The following is a 20888-nucleotide window of genomic DNA, read 5'->3' on the forward strand; positions in this document are numbered from 1 at the left end:
TTTGGATCCCACCATGGTTGGTTCATGCATGGTGCTACGCTGTACTCGGGCCTGTGGCTGTTCATTTATGTGTGTATTTGTGGATGCACGTGGGCTGCTTTGCCTCCCTCTCCCTCTCTGTTAACGTTGACTCATCCATTTTCAGCCAGTTAATAATTCAGAGGGTCTGCAGGCTGTGTTTTCATCTGTCTCATCTCTGCGCTCGCCTGTGAAAGAACCCCTAGTAATTACACACCACCAAAACAAGACACTGAATCCGATGGCTGGCAGCGTGGCTGAGGATAGAGACTGAGCAAGTGTGGGGGAGAAAGAAGAAGGGAAGTGGGTGAGGGTGAGGGAAGGAGAGATTGGAGGACAGGAGGAGAGGGATTGGAGGATACACAGGAGACAAGAAGGATACACAGTGGAGAGAGGTGTCTCAGCACTGTTGTAAATCCTCTGCAGGGCCTTGTAAGCTGTCAGACAAGCTGAGGGTGTTAAAGGCATGAAGTGAGAGCTACACACACTCCTGGACACACATGCATGAATCACTGTGCGGAGAGAAAAGTTTCTGGCTCGCTGCTGTGTTTTATGGCTTTCTATTCCTATGTGATTTTCTCTGGCATGTCACATAGGGTCTAAAGCCATTGGGTACAGAGTGGGAGATCTGCAGACGAGGATTAGATGAATATATGAAATGACAGAAGAGGGATAAAAGAAAGCACATGGAGGTTTAACAGCATATATGTACACGCACACTCACACCCGTGTACACTGCGTGGCCTGAGGCGTTTTTGTCTCTGCTTGCAGGCAGCCCGGAGTCTAGCTCAGCTAATTGCCCTCGTATGAGACAGGTTGAAGCACATATCAATCCCTAAAGCCATACACACACACACACACACACACACACACACACATACATGCATGAATGCAGACACTTTATGTTTGGTCTGTGCCTGTGTTTTTGTCACCCACTCTCTCCCACTTGCATTACACACACATACGCACACGCACACTATATAAACTCCCCAGCTAGACCTGATGGTGCTGCTGACTCAGGTTGGTATTTAATGAAGCTCTCAGTTTCACCTTGCGTCTCCTAATCTCAGTGCTCATTTGTGATTGGCTGCAAGCACGCTAGTGAAAAATGTTAACGTTGGGAGTTTAGTGAGCCTTAAGACTACTTCTGGCTGTATGTGTGTGTACTTGCATTTGCTACATAGTGAGGACCGGACCACATTTTTAATCAACATAGTGAGGACACTTTTGGAAAGTGAGGACATTTTGGCTGCTCTTCACTTCCCATAAGGTCTGTTTGAGTGTATGGCTGGGTTAGGAATTTAGTTGTAATGGTTAAGGTTATTATGAGGGGCTTGAAACTGTAATATAACAATGAGGGTCCCCACAAAGATAGAAGTACAAGTTTGTGTGTGAGAATAATTGAAGGGCAAATAGAAATGTGAATAATAATATGAGAAGTAGCTTAATGGTAGTTTTTCTTCTTATTGAGTGACAGCACTCAATAGACCTCCTTGCCAATCTTTACCACAGTGTGTGTGTGTGTGTGTGTGTGTGTGTGTGTGTGTGTGTGTTCACTGACCTATTGACTGAACCGCAGTAACTTTCTCTGCATTGAGTTTCTTGCTGAGAGCACTGCAAAAAGGTGAAAGACAAGCACGCACAGCCTTGAGAATTATATCGACAGCTGCCTGCTATGTAGTTACTGGATTACATCTTTTTTTCCAGCTTTAGGCCTGTAGTTGATATAAATGATGGCAAATGATGGTAAGCTTTCATGTTTTGATTCTCTCTGGCACTTCAGAACTGTGTTTCAGCAGTGGCTTCTTTGAATTTTAGTCACAATCTGGATTAGAAATTCCAGCTGGGAATTAAATTCAAACCTCACCTATAGAGTTCCAGGGTCAAGAGGAGTAATTTTAGGCATCTGAGGATCCAGAGGTAAATATCACCTTTATTTCAAAGTTAGTGATTGATAGCTGAAGTATTTTAAGGCTCTGAGGGACACAAAACAGTGAGGAAAGAAGTCAAATAAGGCAGCTAAGGAGCATTTTGATAAGAAACATCCACTCACTGAGCTCAGAAATATATCGCACTAAAGGGGAGCAGAGGGTAAAGATTATGATTAACAATGTGCTTTGTTTTGTTCCCCAACTTTACTGCCAGACAAGCATGTTGACAGCTTGACACTTCTGAAAAACCCTGTGTTACGTTCAATGCAAAACATTTTTTACATCCACTGTTTTACATCTTTTTACAATAACCACAGTATGATTAACAGACAGCCAAATAATCCACAGAGGTAGCCTATAGGGGTGTGACGGTACGCAAAAATCTTGGTTCGGTACGTATCTCGGTACACAAGTCACGGTTCGTTTTTTTTCGGTACAGTAATGACAAAAATGGACAACTATTAAATGTCTTTTACTTATTGGTAACCTTATTAAAACATACCACCACAGCAGTTAACCCTTTTTACACAGTTTTTGAATGAAACAAATATATATAAAATCCTGCTTTTTCACATTGTTTGAATGAAAATAGAAATATAAAAGTGAAAAATAAAATCCTGCTGTTTTTTTAACACATTTTTTGAATGAAAAATATAAATATACATTTCTGCTCTAACAGTTTTACTCAATTAAAATAAAAAGTATAGTGCAGCTGGTCAGCTTTAAAGCCTGCTCAGATTCAGTTTTACTAGGAACTTACTTAGCCTTCCCACTTTGTTAAAGTGCAGTAAACAAAACATGCTTATATCTAAAGTGCAGCTTAAACAATTTTACTCAGCTCCAATGGCATTGGTTATTTCTTTAGCGCGATAGTCAGGGAAACGCTCTTTCTTTTTAAACGACGACGATATCGTACTTTGCACCAGATTGCTTTTTCTAGTCGTGCCGGTTAACGTTCAAACTCGGGTGGTGTCGCTTTAGATGCGTTAGCATGTTAGACGTGCTTCCAAGTACATACCCGACCGCTGTTCTGCAGTGTCGGCACACTGCTTTTGTCTTCTCCACTTGTTTATTTCCATCTTCGTATTTTAGCCTGAAACAAAAGTGTTCCCAAACGGAGGACTTAAGGTTTGCGGGTGGGTCTTCAGGTTCGTCAGGCTCACTTGCCATGTTGTCAAAATGCAAGAATGCGCTGCACAAAGTGAAAGCGGAGATTTACGGGACTCGGTCCGTCACTCAATTATGTCCGTCGGGGAACTAGATATTTTAAATAGTTCGGTTCGCAAAAACGGAATTAAAATAAAATAAAATAATATCCTGCGCCCAATAATTCGGTACAGGGTCGTGCCGAACCGAAAATCCCGTACCGAACGGTTCGACACAAATACATGTACCGTTACGCCCCTAGTAACCTGGCCTAGTAGAGTGGCATTGACTTCACTTGAAACAGCAAGAAAGTAGTCGGCTGGAAATGACGACTGGCACTTACAGAAAACGCTGCCTGATGCACAGCCTCCGCTCACATACATTATAAACAATGTAAACCATCTCATCTTTGGACTGAGTGCATAAACCTTAAAACTTCAATTAATAGCCCGGGCTATTATTTGCTTAAGTCACTGAAAGATGGCACAACATTGAAGCAGTTAATTTTGTGTATAGCTTCAGGTTTTACTAATATATTATTGCTAACATGTTTTTTCCTCTGAGCAGTGGCACAGCAAAACATGTCAACAGCTCACTTGATCAGATATTTTTACTTCAGGGAAGTCCTTTAGGCAAACTGTAAGTGAATCAAATGGAAATGAATAAGGCAAAGTCTCTTCATCATAGAGTTCAGTTACAAATTCTAATCAGAAAACTCATTGCCTCAATAAGCATGAAAAACTGAAAACCCATTTTGTCTTCTTTGATTCCAGATATCCATTTGTGTTCAAAAGACTTGCGAGCACACAAGCAGTGTGATGTCTTGGCAGATTGCCAGATGAAGGAGAAACGCTTTAACAATTCTCTTTTCTTCCTTTTCTCCTCCTCTCTTCCCTGTCTCTTCTCCCTCTCCTCTGCAGGTTTACGTGGATGCGGTGCATCAGATAGGCTATGCCCTTCACCTGTGCCTGCTTCTGTGGCCTGAACGGCTTCTGCCGCAGACGGAAGAAGAAGAAAAAGGAGCAAGTGGAAGAAGAGGAGGGTGAGGAGGGTGAGGAGGTAGAACGATTGAGGGATCAGGAGACAGAGGTGTGACGGCGGCACAGTCAGCTGCGCTCTCCTTACCGTCACCAGGGTTTTATCCTTTTACAGGCTGGAATGTATGGCCTGGGTTACTGCTGCTCAGTACAGACTGTCTCATATTAAGCATGGGGATACTATAACAGGGGTGGTAAGGGAGCTTCAGCAGGTACAGGCTTTTATTGAAAAATTCTGAATTAATTTAGATTTTTTTTTTTTTTTTTATTGGAAACTTCTTTTCCGAATGTTACTGGGACTAGGGCTCCAGGTTCTACATAGCTTCTACTTTCCACTTTAAGTTGCATAAACTCAACAACCGCAAAGCTGTCTTGAGCCATATTCCTCAAGATGAATCAGACTGATGAAAATAAAAGCCTGTGAACTCGGAGCTCATCCCCATTACCCTTCCTTGCAGCACTCTAATTTTCCCTTGGCAGCTGACTGAGAACTTCGCTTCTGCTGGTGTGATTCCAAAAAAACATCTCTTATCTGTTTGATTAATTTCTTGCCATAGCTGGTGTACTGTACAAGGTGTGAAGAAAGCCATTATTTCTCTCAGTCACACTTCTCAGCGAGGCTGCACCTCTCCCTTCTCCTCCTCAATCGCAGCTCTGCGGAGGCTGAAACGACGGAGCTCTGCATCTCCTCACCTACATGCTTATGTCAGATCGACTTAGTGAAAACTTCAGCCAAGTGAGAAAGTGTACAGTAATTTCCAAAGTCACCCATGGAGGGCCAGAGCCCATCTCGGTTTTCACGCTGAGCTGGGCTTAATCTAAAGCAGAGCAGCTGTCCAATCAGCAGCTTAGCTGGAGTGTGAAGATAGGAGTCAAGGGTCAGAATGAGCAACAGGGTTTGTGAAAAGTCCCTCCTCTGATGCCGTAGCATCTCGGTCTCATTAATAGGCAGACAAGTAATTACAAACACACAGACACTGATGCAGACCCATCCGTTAATGTCCCCCGGTGGGAGTGGAGTGTCTGCGCGTAAATGCCACTGCGGTGAGCTTCCAGCTGTCACCTGTGTGAGTGTATGACTCTGAAAATGTGTGTCTGTGTGCTTGTGTTTCTTCTTGGCTGCAACAATAGACTTTCAAACCTGAAACAAGTGGTTAAGAGATCTATTCAGCTGCTATAGAACCGCTTTTTCAGAATGCACATCGAGACACAAAGACAAAGACACACACACACACACACACACACACACACATGCACACACACAGGTCTCATTAGCGTATGTGATTATGCATGGCACGTCCAGTCAGGCAGTGGAGATGTAATTAACCTTTTCCAGCAGGAAACAGATGCCTGGATGTCACACACAAACACACAATGACATACACATGCAGACACACACACACACGTCTGCTGTCAGGGAAACAAAGCCAACGTCACGGTGTCACGGAAACAAAGCCCCAAAAGCGCCGCCTGGCACTCTGTGATAATCCCCTCACGCATATTTACATTCAGGGCTTAGAATACGCCTCGGTGCCGCCGTCTCCACCCCTCGCCACACTCCGCTACCACCCCCCCATCTCCACCCATCCATCCTCACACTCCTCTCCATCTATCTACCTATCGGCCTTCCACCACAGTCACCTTTTTCCTTCCACTATCTGTTCCTCTCCACCATCTTTCACATCCCTTTCAAAACTTTCTCTTTCATGGGGTTCATCTTGTCATTATCAGTGGATGGTACATGGCCTTGCATGGCATCTCCCATAGATTAGCCCCCACTCTCTCTTTCTCTGACTCTGAATATTAGGGATTTCTTCAGGCGGGCAAAAAGCTGCTTTACGACAGATTAATGGACGGCCCTGATTGTGTCTGTTGGTGTGTGTCTGTGCCTGCATGGAATAGATTGTCTGTTTACTCATTCTCCCGCTACAAGCGGCGAAATGAGACAAAGCTAAAGCCATTTCACAGTGTAGAGCACCTATTATGATTCACTGTGTTACGACGCAGCCCTAATGAGAAAGAGAGAGAATGAGAAGAAGGGCTGGAGGAGGATAGGGGAGGAAGAGAGAAAACGACGGTAATGAGAGCGAGAGTTGGATATGGAAGAGGGGGGCTAATGCTAGACAGAGCAGTCATGCTAATTGGCTACAGTGGATAACTTTCTGAGGCGGGGGATGAGTGTGTGTGTGTGTGTGTGTGTGTGTGTGTGTGTGTGTGTGGTGGGGGGGCAGAGAAAAGAACAGCCTGATCTGTCGGCGTTACACTCGTTTAACGCTCCCTCCATTTCACCTCTTTAATGAGAGGAATATTCGCTCCAGTAATGGCGAAAGACTTGAAATTGGTAACGATTTGTTGCACACACACACACACACACACACACACACACACACACACTTGGAGGTGGTAAGGAGGGGGGGGCTAGAGGGAGGATAGTGTTGGCGAGGGAGGGTGTGCGTTTTCCCTCAAGCACCACAGCCCAGTCCTTTATGGATCATGGCAATTTTCAGGGATTGTAACTCAAGGACAAACAGCTAAAAATAGAGGGGTGGTGCACGACTCCTGCGACAGTGGGGAGGAGAGGTGGGAGGAGGTGTGTGTGCGCGTGTGTGCGGGTGGGGACAGTGAAAACGAGTCCTGTCGCATTAGATTTGGGTCAGAAACGAGGGAAGAGCCGACGAAGCGGAGAGTGTTACAGACGGCGGGGAGATTCATCACTCGCTGCTCCCTGTACCTCTCGCTCGTCTCCTTCAACACCTCGCCACCCTCCCCCTTCTCTCCACCAAAGATGGTAAACCGCTGGAAAGACAAACGAGAGGTAGCAGAAAGAAAAAGAGAGAAGTGAATGTATAATGTGGGGGAAAGAGAGACTGAACCGCAGCTAGGTTAGATAATATTATAATATTAATATATGCCATTCTATCTGAGGCTCTTTGCTGTATAATGAGTGCATACATAAATTTATACTATGGAAGATCCCAGAAGGGAAGAAGCTCTAACGGTAAAGCCTTCCTCTTACACCTGAACTGAGTCAGAGGGCCTGTACCCAGTCAGGCTGGCTCATGCACCGTTCATATGTATAGCTATAAAGAATGTAATGCAACAGAATTTGTATATATTGTGACAACTGTGATCACATAGTGAATGCACTGACAGAGAAAAGAAGGAAGTAGTATAAAATGCAAAAGTTTGTGTAAAAAGGCAGGTTGGGTTGATGGATGCTTTAAACAACAACTTTCCTCAGATGACAGTTGTTCATGTCCCCTGCGAAACCAAGTGAACCTTGAGTTACATTAAGGTACATCATCACATAACCCTACATAGGTAACGTGATGATGCCCAACCATATTTCTTTTCCTAAACTTAACCTACGTAACGTTACCTCAGTATATCAATCAATCAATCAATCAATCAATCAATCAGTCAATCAATCAATCAATCAATCAATCAGTCTTTATTCCAGACACAGGGAAGGTCCATAGTACAGTACAAACATATAAAATAAATAACTTAGTAAGGCAGATCTAAAAGACCACAGTACATGGATTGTTCAATGAATCACATATAAATTAAGACACCAATGGCTCCACAGTCTTGAGGTAAATCTGACTGCGCTCATTGTAGGATTCACTAAAATTGCAATTATGCTGTTGCATGACACACACACAGTCTACACATACACCTATACATAAGGTTCCTGAGTACAGCAGGACATGTGGGTACATCAACAGTTACAAACAGATGGCTAGCGCTACTCCATCTAGGCACTTTGAGTAGTAGCCTCAAACCATCATTGTATGCCACATAAAGTTTCTGACAGATGGGCAGTGTACATTGGGGTACAAAAGGCTTTAAAGAGTGTTATTTTCACAGAAGATGAGCACATACCAAATTTTCTGATCAGCATATTAGCTTGTCCATACATCGTACGATACTGCCTATAAATGTCTCAGTCATCAGACAGGTTACGTAATGTCGTAAGTATTTAGCCTCATTACATATGTTATGTGGACTGTACCAGACGGAGAAGTCAGGAGTTATCACATTCTTATCTGCCTTACTTCTGACAACCATGATGTTACTCTTCTTTGCATTGTATTTGATGTCAAAGTCATGACCATATTGGGAACATACCCTTAATAACTGTTGAAGGCCAGCACTATATGGACAAAGGACCACCAAATCATCTGCATACATCAGGTGATTGATAATGCGATCACCAACCATACAGCCTGTTTTGCAACTGCTCAACAGCTTTGACAATTCGTCCATATAGATATTGAAGAAGTAAGGGGACAATAAACTTCCCTGCCTGACTCCGTTACTAACCTTAAATGGGTCAGACATAGTGTTACCCCATTTCACAAACACTGACTGATGCCTGTACCAGTAAACAAGAATTCTAATTAGATTCTTGGGTACTCCTCTGTTGTGTTACTTATAAAGCAATTTCTCATGATTAACACGGTTGAAGGCTTTAGAGGCATCAATAAAACACATAAATATTGTGGTGTTGTGTCTGTTGTACAAGTCTAAGATCTCCTTTAATGCAAAAATGCACGTCGGTGCCATGTTTAGGTTTAAATAAACCTACCAAATTGATTGTCAGAGATCAGAGCAAACTCCTCCAACCTATTCAGTAAGATTCTCTCTAAGACCTTTGACAGGATACTAGCTAAAGTAACTTGACGTTGAGTATGTATTGAAACAATACCCAACCCTGATTCTTTTCCTAAACCTAACCTAAGCAGTAGGGGCACTAATTCATTAGATATCATGCCAACCATTGTACGAGAATATGTTGACCCAGTTAAAAAGAATTGTTCGACATTACCAGAAGCATACTTATTTACTTTCCCGTTGAACGTTAAATGAGAAAAAAGATACCACTCTCAGTGGCAGTGGGAATCAATTAGCTTAGCATAAAGACTGAAAGCTGATGGAATTCTTGGCAAGAAAACAAATATTCCAAAATCGTCAAACTATTCCTTCAATCCAGCCGGTGGTGTGTTGGTTTACTGTCTGCATCACATAGGGATTGAACCAATTAACCCAGTTCATAATAGTGCCTTGCTCAAGAAAATTAATCCCCTCATCACCTGAGACGATCATCAAATATATTTTATTGGGAAGATGAACACTCATGGAGAAGAAGCTGCTTTTAGAAACAAAATGCTGCTGAATATGCATTGCAGGGCATTTAGATTCATGGCAAAGTTAGTAGTTGTCTTCAGGGACTAGAACCCTCAACCCTGGCAGGGTTGCTAAAGTACTGTACATCCCTTTTTTTATTCCTCCAGTGTGTCCTCCCGTGCATGAGCCTGTTGTCCCTCCCTTACTTTCCCCTTCTCTCACCCACATCTGTTCTGTTTTCCTAATGAAGAGGAAAGTGATGGTCCCACCAAGGCTAATTAGGAGGACTGATATGCAGAGCGCTGACAGACTGGTGATAGAGTCAGGAGGGAAGCGCCAACGCAGTACTGCTTAGAGCTCCCACCAGTCCTGGAGCATCAGAGGAGGGAATGGGGAAAAGGGATGCTGAGAGAGGAGATAAAAACGAGCGGAGGAGGAGGAGGAGAAGAGAGATATATGGCGTAATTGAGACTGTAATGGGTTTTGTCAGAAGCACCTGTCAGGGTCAAGTTAAAACGACTTTGGTGAGCGAGGAAGAGAGGGATGAGAGGATGGGAGAGGGGAGAAGGGGCCAATTGGAGTCAGGCTCCCGGTGAGGAGAGGCCCTCGTCCATGCCAACCTCACCTGATTGCCAATTTGTGCCAGTCTACAGACATAAAACGCCAATATGAGCCAAGCGCAAACACACAAACGCCAGTGATTCAGGGAGTACTAAGCAGCTAAAAGCATCCATACACATTCACTCACACACATGTGCGAACCCACGCTGACAACCCACCTACGCCGGCTGATTGGACACATCTAGCCACTTAACAAGGTGTCCATGGTGGCGGACTTTAGCCGTGTGATTGGAAGATAAAACTGCCGCCGTTAAATATCTAATTCTCCCCCACGTCTAGATGAAAATAAGGTGTAGCGCTGATTAGATTGCTGCCTGCTGTGCCAACCTCGGGTCTGCGCCATGTTCATTACCAGCCCTCACCCCCCAGCCCCAGCCAATCCTATCTTGGTTCGTGTTCTCCTGCCAACCTCAAATACTCTATTTGTGATGGAAAAGCAATTCTGACACCCTCGAGAGTTGAGGTCGATGCCTGAGGAGTGATGAAATTAAGTTGAGTTAAATTTATTTATAAATCGCTGTTAAAGCTGCACCTGGCTATTCAACATGTTGACAACCCTGAATGGCAGTAAGACATAACTGACTGAAATTTAAGACCTCGGTGCAGAGAAATTCTGTTAAGGTGGTGTCAGTAAATGTCCCTCTTTTTGTCCAGAGAGAGTGGAGATGATGAAAAGGGTCAGCTGTCATCCTGGGGACAAAGTTCTCACTTGGTGCTGTTTAGGCTTTTGCTTCTTTCAATTTCATAGAACATGTCTGCTGCCATCGAACATTTCGACACCACATTTCATTCAAGCAAACAATAAACACCTCAACATTTTCACCTTTGCTGAGAGGAGAGGGGTATTTTTAGGAGGTACAGCTTCAATAAATGTGCTTCTTACAAATCAAAAGCCATACATCAGATATAATAATAATCTATTTAATAATCTAGATAAACAGAAGGACAATCACTTTACTTCGTGTTGTATTATGTGAAGCTGTAATTAATGCCCCACAGGGATTTGAGGACATGTCTCCAGTATATGGGGGTTTAAGACAGCGAATTTTCCGTTTCCTAGGCTAAGGAAGGCATGACACATCCAATTCTACCTTACTCATCCTCTGATTGGCTTACCCTGACTTTCTTACCCTAACCCTAACTAATCTTACTCCTTTTGCCTTAACCTAACCAACCCAACCAACCAAAGCGGCCAGTCAGAGAAGGAGAAGAGGAGATCATGCCTTTGCTACTCCAGGAAATGTAAATTCACTTTTAGGAATATTGGGGAAGGCTACATTCAGCTATATTCAATATATTTCATTCTGACTGGTCAATTAACAAATGAAAGATTTATTCTTTGTGTACAGAATCTATGGGTGGTGAAAACCATGTACAGCCAAATTTGATTATTTTCAGATAAATTTAACAATTAAAGGTGTGGTGTGTAAGATTTAGTGGCATCTTGCAGTGACACTGCAGAACTGAAAAATCTCCCATGTGCCAAACGTGTAGTGGTTGGTGCAAAAACAACATGATTTCAGGTAATTATGAATTAATGTAAACATAGCTTTGAATATTATGTACCATTTTGACAATAGATGCTCCTAAATCCCACACACTTGACCTTCTGTGTTTTTTTAAGGTGTTAGAATGTAGTCCTACTCCTCAGGCTGAATAATCCATTTAAAAAAACCATTGGATTGTGGGAAAAGCACTTTTTCCTAGAGATTAAAACTTGAACATTTTAAGACACATGGTTATTACAGGTGTTCGTGTTTGGAAAAGAAATGTACAAACGATATAACTGAGTTGTTAACTGAATAAATGATATGTTAAAGGGTCTGATGACTTAAGTATTTCTAAAATTCTCATGGTGCTCCAGTGCTGACATACTGTTATCTTTTTTTCGTCATGTGAGTAAACTGTAAAGACAAACCTTTGCTGGAAAAACTAATGAAATTATCTGTGTTAAAAAAAAAAAAAAAAAGTATTCTGCCACCTCAGGTGACAGTAGGTTAATTTTTGTGTTATATTTGCTTAGTTTTTTAAATATTTAATTGCACTACTTACTGCTTTTGCTGTAAATGCTCACCAGGAACATTACTGGAACACTTTTGTGGAATGTAACCTGGTTCACTGCCACAGTTTGGGTTTCAGAGCAGTTTTACTTAATAGTCTTCAAAATTTAATAGGGATGATGAGAACATTTTTTTCAAACCAGCAGCAGAGTAAGCAGCAACTCTGCCAGCAAAGCAACCAATTTATGTCCAATTTATGTGTTTAAATGCTGAAAATCTCCCAGAGTCTCCAGTTTTAGTGGGCTGGAGGTTAGAGGAGACGCACATCAAGATGGACATTATATTTTTCTCATCACTTTTAATAGAATCTTCCGCAACTCTTAACAACTTCTACAGCAGCTGCAGGCTATCTGCGCTCATACAACTCTCAGCTAATGCTCTGCTTTATTTACCGTACCTTTTCAAAATGGAACGAAATGTATATTGAACTGTGTTTCAACTAAAGAGAGAAAAACTTTTCTAATTGGCCATGGGCTGTAAACAGGCCATATCTTGTGCCAAATCGCCATCATCAATGGGAGATAAATCAATTTCTCTCCACTTTTTTTCTCAGCCCTTTCTCTTCATCCTGCCCCACCTTCTGTTCTCTCTCACACTCTTTCTCCACACACACACACACACACACACTCCCACTTCCACTGGAGCTGGTCGATACCGGAGCGGGTATTGAGCAGTGGCTGTGGTCTAAATGAGAGATTGATTTCTCGGGGGGTGTTAGCCCCTGTAACCATGGTGTTGAGTCGCCATCAGAGACCTCTTCGCCAAACGCTCATTGATGAAGTGCTTGTGTGTGTGTGTGTGTGTGTGTGTGTGTGTGTGTGTGCCACGAGCTTTAAACACCTTTTGATTTAGTTGTGCTCAAGAACAATACTTTTCATTAGAGGCTGATAGCATTCATTAAGAGCAATTTAGCATGGCCACTAATGAGCTGATCTGCTCTTGAACACTTCATTCTCCTTGAAAAACAATGAAACAAGGCATCACACAAACAGTAAGACAACACTTGTCCTGATTGCAGCTTGAGTCAATTCTCGAAAACTGTTAGTTCATCAGAGCTCCAAATAAGTGGGAACTAGCTGCTGGCTCTTTGTTTAGGAAGCTCTGGCAGTGAGCCTTTCTGCTCAAACTGTAAATACACTTTGTGTCATTTGAGCCTATTCATAACATTTACAAAGCCACTGATATTGTCTAAACCAACAGAAAGCTTGTGCCTTCGATCCAATATGCGGCCAAAGCTGTTGAGCACACAGCAAATCAGTCTGCGTTTCCCAAAATCCGCGCTGCTTCGCTCTGAGTGTCCAGACTTTAAGTTTGTTTGACGAGATTTGAGTTTGTTTGTAGCATCTTGCAAATTCTTTCACCCCTGTTAAGCCTTCTGCGTTTGCTGCCATCCAACCACACACAACAGCCTGTTTGTCGGCATCTGAGTGTGTGTAATGCTATCTCCTATTTGAGTTTTATATTATTCATATATCTGGGCCTTTGTGGCAGGGAACAAGCAAGGCAGAGATGGAGAGAGAAAAACGGGAAAAGCAGAAGGGACCTTTGACAGAGTAGCATTGACGAACAGCTTGACATAGTGAGATACATAAACATGAGGTCAGAGAGTATCGCAGTGGGAGACGGAGGAAGGAGAAAAGGCAAGAGAAAGAAAGTGTGTGAGAAAGACAGATATACTGCATCAGAAAGGTTGTCTCTCATTGACAAGCTCTCACTCTGTTCAGGAAACCCACCAATCAATGCTTTGGCAAGGCAGGGTATACACACACACACACCAACCTGCAAGGTACTGTGTGTGTGTGTGTGTGTGTGTGTGTGTGATGGAGGAGAGGATGTGCTAGTGGTCTGCATGCTGCAGGAGAGTGTGTGTTTGAAATGCAGAGCACGTCAAGAGTCCTAGGGAGCTCCTTTTGCAGCAAAGCCTCATTAAAGAGACACTTGCCTTAAAGCAAGGATATACTGCCAGACCACACACACTCAACAGCAACACTAGAGATTCACTCAGCCAGCAGAAAGCCACACACACACACACACACACACACACACACACACACACACAGAGGCGGCTTCAGACAAATCGAATAGAAATCGCTGTGAAGAAATAAACAGAAGTGGAGGAATAAATGTGGTGTAGTAAATGTTCTCCACCCCAATTCTTTTTTCCTCATTTTCTCTCCTTGTTCTCCATATGAATAAAAGTGAATCCATCCACCGGCCGCCCCTCCCCCCACCTCACACTAATATTATATTCATGTATATTTGATTGTGTCAACTCTGTGGAGATTGGCTATGCTGTATCTTGTGTGCCTTTTAAAAATGCATCTATGAATAAATAATGTCTGTATCCGCTGATTGAAAAAGCCATATTGCCAGAAAGCCATGATGAAATGATAATGTAATATCTGTCCCTGTGTTGAATAAAGCAACGCACCCTTCATCCTTTCTTTCTTTTCTTTTTTTTTTTTTTTTTTAATTCTCTCAGTAAATGAAACCTAAAGCTCTGCAACGGCACCTTACACCGCCTGATGACATTCTCTTGTATGGTTTGCACTGCTGCTCTGAGTGTGTTTTAATAAAGAGAAAGCCTCTTTCTATACATCTGAGTGCTGTGTGGTTGTTTGGAGGTATTAATAAAGAGAAGCAAGCCGTTTCCCCGAGCGGCTCCCCTGCTAATTGACAGTGATAGCAGAGACTTGTCTCCTGGGCTGATGTTGGGAGCCTAATAAAGATGCATTACTATGAGGATGTGAGAATGATGCAGATCGGGTGGTTACCCCCCCCCCCCACCACCACCACCACACTCCTGTCCTCCTCCTCCTCATCCTCCTCTTCTCCCAATGCAGGCTGATTAAACTGATAAACTGTGCCTGAAAGAGGGAGAGATGGGGATGTAAATAATGAAATAGGAGTGAGTAAGAGGAAGAGTCAGTAGGGGAGGTGAGAGGAGAGGTGGGGAAAGCTTGAGATAGAGAGAAATCCCATTAGCAGCATGCTCCATGCCCAATGAATAAAATGTTAAGTTTGATATTGCCTGCTTAATTTCGCAAATTCTTAATTGGCGTGACATTTCAAGTTAAAAGCTCTGGCCTCTTAGTGACCCTGTGGTGTCAGACTGCAACACACATACACACACACGTACATACACACACGCACTTGACAGGCAGTGCCTATCGCTCGTGCCTTTTGATATACTCTCATTAGCATAGCAACAGTGAGCTGACCATCCGCAAGGGATACAGTAACCCAGGCAACCAGAGCTGGCCAGTCCAACTATGGGAACCAGAGGCACAAATGGAGCCCTCCTCCTCCCAGTCTCCGTCCTAATGTATTAACACTCAGTGGGTCTGAGCAAACATCCACATCCATACAGGCAATGATTTGCAATTGTTACCATAAGTGGGCAACATTTTCATGTGCAGCTTGAGTGATTTTACTTTCTCAATCACATGTGATTTGCTGAATTCTGAGAAGCGTCTAATATCTGCGGGCTCTCCATGAGAAAACAAAGTTATACATTTACATGATATTAGAGAGCGAATCAGCAAAACACTGAATACACTGTATTATTTGAAGAAAATTATTTTTTTGTAGTGAAGGCTGGGTATTGAACGTCAATACTTTTTGAACCAAAATGCACCCGTAGAATCAAACACCAGCGTGTCAACAATCAAATGTTGGCATTAAATGCTTTGTCCTCAGAGATCTAAAATGATCTTTGTTTATGCAAATATATCATCAGTCAGCTATGACTCTGCAAAAACCCTGGATGCCTCTGTGTTTAAATTTTTCCTCTCTGTGAATTATCTTGCCCTCCCCGGCAAGTGCGGCATGGTTAATGATAGGGAAAGACTGGTTATTCCAAATAAAATATCATGATTATGTTAAATAAAAGTCAAATACTGTATGAAATAATGGATGTAGCCACCATGATGTCATCCACTGGTTTGTAAACTCTGCCTTGAGGCTTCAAGTTTTACATTTTGGGCATTGCTGTCTTGGATTTTTGGAGCCAGAAGTGACCGTGTTTGGACAAGAAGGTGGCGCTAACAGTTATGCTAGCTGCTAGCTTGGTTAGCGCAGTGCATTTGCAGCTATGGTTTACTGTTCTAATGCTAATGCTACTTTTTGTGAACAAAAAACAGGCTAAAAACCATTAAACAAAATGTACTTACTGGAAAAATTGAATTTCTGGGCTTTTAGTACATCCAAATGCTGAACAAGTATTTTTTAGTTGACCAAAGTAGTTACAGGTAACTTTCATGACCTCAAAAAAAACTGATATAGCAACGGCAACGTCCAGGTTACATAACCTAACCAACGTTGTCGCCATAGCAGTGACCAATGGACAGCACCAACCTGCCACTTAAAGCAACCAGGCCCTTAGTTATGCAAATGTTTAAGCCTTAATGACATTTAAATGGGTGAGTTATATAAAAATATACCCCAGTTGTCATGAACAGGGAAATTAGCTCCAGAGACCCAAACCATTTTTTGTACCAGGCTGTGAACATGTTTATTTCTGCTGTTAAGTTGGGCATTTTAACATGGGGATTGATTCTCTTTTGGAGCCAGCCCCAAGTACTCATTCGAAGAACTGAGGCTTTTGGCATTTCCGTGTTGGCTTTATCTTTCAGCCCTGGAGGTTGCTGTTGTGTAATAAAAACACAAACATTAATTGCAGGTCCACACTACATATACTCCACACTACTTCCTGCTCTGGCTCAGCGCTATGGTAAAAGCAATATACGGACCTGTAGAATCATCCAATATGTACATAACTCCCAGGGATACAGGGCTGGTTTATGTGTACCTGGCAAGGATGTCTAGTGTGCACCATGACCGTTCCCTAACAAGAACCAAATGTTTTTTGTGCCTGAAGGGCTCTGAACACTTGAAACAAACAAGTGTCCTACACCTGTGTTGTATAACTGCATGCAAAAGCATTATACTGTACCTGTTCTGGCCTGCCATCTTCTCGATGCAGTGATTCTACAATTGGGAATAAAAGCATACTGCTGTTTATCAATCTAGATTGCTTTGGCGTGGGTAGCTGAGTGTTGGAGATATCAACTATAGAGATGTCTGCATGTGCATAACCTTAAATTTGGGATTAACTGTCCCTTTAAGACAGCCTCTCTTCAAAGGCAAACAGAGTGTTTCCTCTCAGGTGTACAAATGAACAGTAATGGAAGCAGACAAACAGTGTGCACCGGAGTGTGCTCTGTTTAGAGTCTATATTGAAAACATACTACTTTTCCTAAACAGATTTTTACACCATATCTGACTCCAGTTCTATTTTTACCCTCTTCTCAAGGGATGTTTCAGCCAAACAGCATTTCAAATTGAGTGAGAGATTGTAATAATCTCTCCACCCCTGTTTATGCCCATACACCTCAAATAAAGGCTGCACTGGCAGATGGAACAGTGTCAATCTCTCTCCATCATTTGGCATGGAAACCTTGCAGAGTTTTTGAAATGCATATGGTGGATCCTGCACAGATGGATACCTCGCACTAGCAATTTTATTCCACCTGTCAGTGTCTATCCCACCTGCTTGACACACACTCACACACACACACATGCGTGCACACACAATGTAGAGCAGTGGAGGCGGTAGTGCTGTAGTTAATTAGAATTTAACATATCAAACTGCGTTTTCTCAGTACCTCGGTGTGTGGGGGGGTTAATTGTGTGGGCAGAGTGACTAGCTGCATAGCTGTTTGTGTTAACTCAATACAGAAAGGCTATGTAAGGGAGCTCTAATAATAGAGGTACGGACAGATTGGAAAATCCTCTGCACAAGCAGAATAAAAGTGCTTTAACTACATCTCTGGGCAAGCAAAGAGGCAGTGGGAGAGAGGAGGAGGAAAAGTTGAGAAAAAGGAGGAAGTGGGGGAAGAACACAGAGATTGTTTTACTCTTTGCTCTTTGTGATTGTGAAAAGTGGTGCTGTTCAGTTATGGACGTTGTTGTGGTGATACAGCAGGCTTTTTCAGTGGCGGCGCTTGCCTCTGTGCTCTTTGTGCGCAGACCCTCTGCAGGCCTTCCAAAGACACAACTATTTAATGAGCATATCGATCAGTGTTTCTCACACCTTCATTTCCCCCACAGAGAGAGAGAGAGAAGCAGGCAGGGAGGAGAAGAAAAGGAAAGGGGTAAAAAAAAGCGATGAAGAGACGAAAGCTTTAGAAAAGCTTTAGACTCACAAAGTGGGGCTTTTTTTCTAAAGACCACAGGGGAGTCGGCTTTGTGCCTGTAAAATTCAATTTACCTTTTCACAGATGGGCTATACTGCGGCTGGTATTGAGGTGCACAACTCATAAGCCGCTCTGAATATGTGTGTGTGCGTGTATGTGTGAGCATGTGTGTGTTTGTGCCTGTACTGTATGCGCATGCACACCCGTAAATTTGCATGTGTGTGTGTGTGTGTGTGTGTGTGTGTGTGTGTGTGTGTGTGTGTGTGTGTGTGACTATGTGTGTATGTGCAGGTGCTAGCATGCTCATTTGTGTGCGCGTGTGTGTGATCAGAGAGTAAAGCAGCAGTGTAAGCCACCCTGGTGTGAACCTGGGTTTTCTCTCGGAGCTCCGTCTCGCTCCAGTCGCTTCTCTGCATCACATTACCTCTCCACCTCCACCCACCCAGCACCACAGACAGAGAGGGAGGAAAAGAAAAACATCAAAGACAGCCAATGAGCCTGTTGTACTGTGGCAACTTAAATCACTGGGATGTGACTTCTTTGTTGACTTGAAGGAGAGCAGTCAAAACTGTACATTTTTTGGGAAATGCGACTGTTGTTGACTTCAGAAAAATCATCCCTGTGTCTCCTGGGTGTAGGGCTGCACTTAAGCAAACACTATGTTGAGTGATAATAATACGCTGTGTCAGCGGAACATAATTTCACTTGGTATGCCACTGTAGTTCTTTGAAGTGACACTCTGCAGCGACATTTCCTCCTAAATCATTTCCTCTCAGCACCTGATAGGCTGCTGAGAACATATGTGAACTATATGCTTGTTTGTACCAGTTACTTTACTCGCACAAATTATTGGCTTGCATGAGAAAAAACGCAAATCCTCCGAGGGAACACAGACTCAGCAATTTGTTTATAGCTGCCTTATTGATGATGGCCATAAAATAAATCTAGATGCAGAAAGGTAGTTGTGTGCAATTCCCATCCTTTATATCTGGGACACGTGCAGAGTAACAGATTATGAAGGAAAAAATGTACAATATCAGCTGTGGGTCAGCCCATTCCCATTCCCAGAGCATCAAATACAGCAGCTTTGTCAGTGGCCATCAGCATCTGATTCTGTTGCACAATTTGCCCTTTAGCGTCTCTATGAGATGCACTGGGCTTTAAACTAACTCCAATGTAAACTGATCTGTGTTAATAATGTAAAATAAAAAGCAAGAGAGTCTGAAAAGGGTGGAAGGGAGAGGTGGTGGATATGTCAAACAAACACTGGACTTTCATCCAGGAGAACGGTGTTCATGTCACAAACCAAAAGGCAAGTTGTTGATGCCTCAGTGCCGGCGACAGCCATGGCCAAAAGCCTTACGTTTTCAGGTTATCTGTCCGTCCCTCTGTCCTGGTTCCTGTTCTGGTTAACATGGTTACTCAAGAAGAAGAGGAGAAGAGAAGAGGGATTACCTCAAATCTGGCACAAACATCCTCTTGGACTCAAAGATGAACAGATTAGATTTTCGTGGTTAAAGGTCACTGTTTTGGCAAAACCTCAAGAATTCATACGCTAATTATGACAAAATTTCACACAAATGTCTAATAGGATGAAATGGTGAAGTAATGACATATTAAATCCAAAAGGTCAAAGGTTAACCTCACTCTGACATCATAATGTTCTGCAAAAAAATATCCATCTGGCCACAACACAACATTGTTTCTCAGGAACAGAAGGGGGGGACATTTGGTCAGATACTAAACTGGTGACACTGATCTTGAAATTGTGGCGATTGTGTAGTTCTTCTGTGCTGCCCGGTTGAAGTTGTTGTGAAGCATGTATGTTTTAGAATTTGCAGCAACACCCACATTTGAAGCTTTGTCTACTGTCATGGCTACATATGAGTCTGGACAGATATGGATATAAACTGTAACTGCAACTGGTTCAGGGTGGCAACAAGGTGGGAATTAAATTTTTAAACTATGCAACATAGTAAATGTCACTTGACATACACATACGTGATGTAGGTTAATAACTTACTTAAGTCAAGTTACAGAACAAATGTACTTAATTTTAAGCCATACCACTGTATTTTTTTTTCTAAACCTAAACCCTAAGTATTTTGCGTGACGAAACCTAACCTTCCTGTGAACACCATAGTTTATTTTGAAAAGAAAATTTGACACAATGTCTCTAAGCTTCCAAAACAAACACCAAAGGGGGACCTAGAGTGTCATACTTTGAAGCGTAGGGCCACTCATCAAGATGCTGTACTTGACAAGTTGGGAGTAAGAATGTGTTAGGTGGGTACACAAAAACAGTACTCAAGTAAAAGGATTGTTAGTTTATAATTATATTGACTCAAATAGAAGTAAAAGTATAAAAATAACTAATTGAGTTAGAGTACAAGAGTATCTTGGAAAAAAGAATGTACTTGAATGTAATACTTTTCCCCCCCTATCTTTATTCTAACTTTTTTCTATCCTATTTTTGTGTCCTCTGATCTTTGCAATACATTTATATATTTTTTTTATTTCATTTTCTCGTACTATGTTGATTTTACAGTATGAAGCATTACACCATAGCAAAATCCTTGTACGTGGAAAAAATGGCAGTAAACCTGATATACAATTTATTTATTATGTTCAAACAGGTAATAACAAATATGCACATTATCTGTGATTTAAGTGTCATAAGTGCCATGTTAAGCATTGATTAATCTCTAAACAAAAGACAAGAAAAAAAACTTTGTGTCACTTCCTGAC

The sequence above is a fragment of the Epinephelus fuscoguttatus genome, linkage group LG1, assembly GCF_011397635.1.
Source record: "Epinephelus fuscoguttatus linkage group LG1, E.fuscoguttatus.final_Chr_v1".
Lineage (NCBI taxonomy): Eukaryota > Metazoa > Chordata > Actinopteri > Perciformes > Serranidae > Epinephelus > Epinephelus fuscoguttatus.